Below are 2,742 nucleotides of genomic sequence, written 5' to 3'. Positions count from 1 at the left end.
CCGTGTCAGAAGAACTTGGCACTTGCCGCAGGAACCCCATTCCCCAGCTGCCCCAACAATGCCGTTACCTGTAGCCCAATATCCGCTCTCCGTTTACCCAACTGTCTGCGAGTGACCTACTTATCACAGTCTCCTCTCCCCCAGTTCGACTCGCTTCTTTATAGAGGACGCACATTTTGCTCGCTTGAAGACACGACCTGGTGAGGCACTGTCAACAAGAAGCATATTATTATCCTCATTATTCATACAGATCTTTTAATAAGGTTTTCAGTACCTGAAAAGCCAGCAAAAACAATCATGCACACTGTAAAATGTACAAATTGGTTCTGATTCGTAGGTGAAAGTTCAAATATATGCATCAACATTGGCTGTGGCCTGCTGATGACTGAGCATATAATATTATGTCCGCTAAGTTTTCAAAGTTCATCACAATTTGCTTGAGTAAGACGCTGTCATTGTTTGCGTATCTCAGTGCTGTGTTCTACGGCACAGTGTGGGTTTTATGCTGTTTCCAACTCTATACGCCTGCACTAGAAGTGAGGCTTTGGATGTTAAAACGACTTTTTCCGAGATGACACAGCTATGGAAGTTCAACGAAACAGCTCCAGATCTAGAACGCCTGATTTGGGGATTTGAACCAGGGCTATCTATCTCGTAGTTCAGCATGACACCAGCTGAGCGAAGGGTGGGCCTTTTGCAAATTACTTGTTCCAAAAAGCGAATGTAGAATATTGATGGCAATCATGTACTACTGAGTGCACACGGCTAATCGAGTCTGAGTCGGGACCAGTGAGATTTTTCTCAGTCGCTGGGCAGAAGCTACAATTTTTTTTAGTGGGGGGGATTTGACCGAATTCTACTAAATTCGATTGTGACTTGAGATGTTGTGCCAAAATGGTTGCTTTTCCCGCTCGATTAGGGAAAATCTGGCTTGCCCAGACTCGGTTCAACTGAATTCAATTGGCGCTGGGTATTAGGTCTTATTCTGTTAACATCCTGTTCTCACCAGAAAAACACATGTGTGTAAGCCAATGGAAGCAGAGAATACATTTTTAGAGGTTTGGAAACGGTGTTAACGTTCAGTAGGTGTTCTATAAGAAGTTTTTAATGTAATATTGGCGACATTACGTGTTCAGCAGACTTCAATAATTATGTTAACAATTGTATTTAATTTGTATAGCACATATCCACGCCCTACAGCATGCTCAATGCTCTTTACAATTATTACCTCCAGCAGATCTTGGAACACGACTCAGAAAAAACGGCTTTCCGGGAGGCGCACAGTGCAAGCTGTGATTTGAACGCTTGACTCCCGATGTGGTATGGGCACTCTTGTCTCGATTCAGTTTGATGCAAAAGTAAATATGTTTCGGGTGGTCGATTCCCGAACATTCGATTCTTGACTCGAGCCTGCCTCACACGACCGGGCGACTTCATTTATTTGTAGTGCGCTTTCTTGATGACGTCAGCGAACGAGTCGGATAGGTTGAGGCCATGACGTCATAGCGCAGACTATGTTTCCTGATGGATTCGCCGAGTTGTTATTTCAAGAACTGAGGGCGGAATGCGAAAAATGTTGGCAGGATTCATTTTAAAAAGTCGGGAAAGCGGCCGTGGGTGGGGGGAAGCAGGGGAGGGGGCAGGGGGTATTTGGAGAGGGTCATCCAGTTTGCAAATCTCGAAAGCAGATGCATGACGTTTGTCTGCTTTTGAATGGTAGAAAAAGTCAGGTAAAAGTTAGTTTGGACTACCCTTATCTCTTATCCTTTAAAGCTCAATTCGTGAAAGACGCCTCCGTGACCCATGGGTGGCCACACGGATAGTGGAGACCCCCGAATGTAAGTACTGCGGAGCAAGTTAGTTTAAATTGGGGGAGGGGTACTTGGACCGCAAGTCATTCCGAAGCCTAGCCATATATTATTTGCGATTTCGAATGTACGTTTTCGACCCGTACTATTGACCCTTAAGGGAGGTCTTGAAAGGGGAATTGGGTGGTGAAGGAGGATGTCATATTTGTAGGTTTGGACGAATATTGTGCGGATGATCTTGGATCAAACCCCCAACAGGGAGGTTTTGAAGTTAATTTAAGGTCTCCACCCACTGTAAGTCTTTCCAGTCGGAGACGGGCTTTATATCGAAAAATTTCACTTATCATTTAACCCCATTGTCATAGAAGGGGAGTTGAACCCAGATCAAATCCTCCTTCACCTCCTCCTATTCGAGGGGGGGGGGCAGAGAAAGAAAGAGACGGAGACTGAGACAGAGACAGAGAGAGGTTGGGGCGGGCGGTCGTACTGGATTGAATTGGAACTTGTGAGAAGTGGAGGGTTCGATATTATAGCATAGCAGAAGGGTATGTTGTTGGTGGTGGCGGCAGTGGTGGTGGTGTTGTAAAAACTTAACGCCTTTGACAACACTACAAGGTTTGTAAACAGGCGTGACCTACTGATTTAACGTCCATCTCCTACAGGACCATGCCAAATGAGTGAAGAACCGTAACAATTTCCCTAGACAATTCAAGTTCACAAACGCCCTGCTGGAGATTCGAACCAGGACCATCGACTTCTACTGCAGCATGATACCAATGACGGTAATAGTGCGCTCGAGCATGTTTTTTAAAATATTTCTAACGTAGGTGTTTTTATGGCCCCTTGGACAGAATTTAGATCACTTTAGGAGGTGGGTTGCGATGTATGGGAGGGTGGGTGTGCACATGCGTTTATGTGTGTGTGTGTGTGTGTG

General features: G+C 45.3%; 1 protein-coding gene across 1 annotated transcript in view; it reads left to right on the top strand.

The window, feature by feature from the left end:
- LOC101856559 overlaps positions 1 to 2,742 on the top strand; it is a gene marked incomplete at its 5' end in the record, with an annotated part of 58,522 nt that overhangs the window by 1,178 nt on the left and 54,602 nt on the right.

This window comes from Aplysia californica, unplaced genomic scaffold, assembly GCF_000002075.1.
Source record: "Aplysia californica isolate F4 #8 unplaced genomic scaffold, AplCal3.0 scaffold00054, whole genome shotgun sequence".
Taxonomy (NCBI): Eukaryota; Metazoa; Mollusca; class Gastropoda; order Aplysiida; family Aplysiidae; genus Aplysia; species Aplysia californica.
This window is presented reverse-complemented; position numbering and strand designations above follow the sequence as displayed.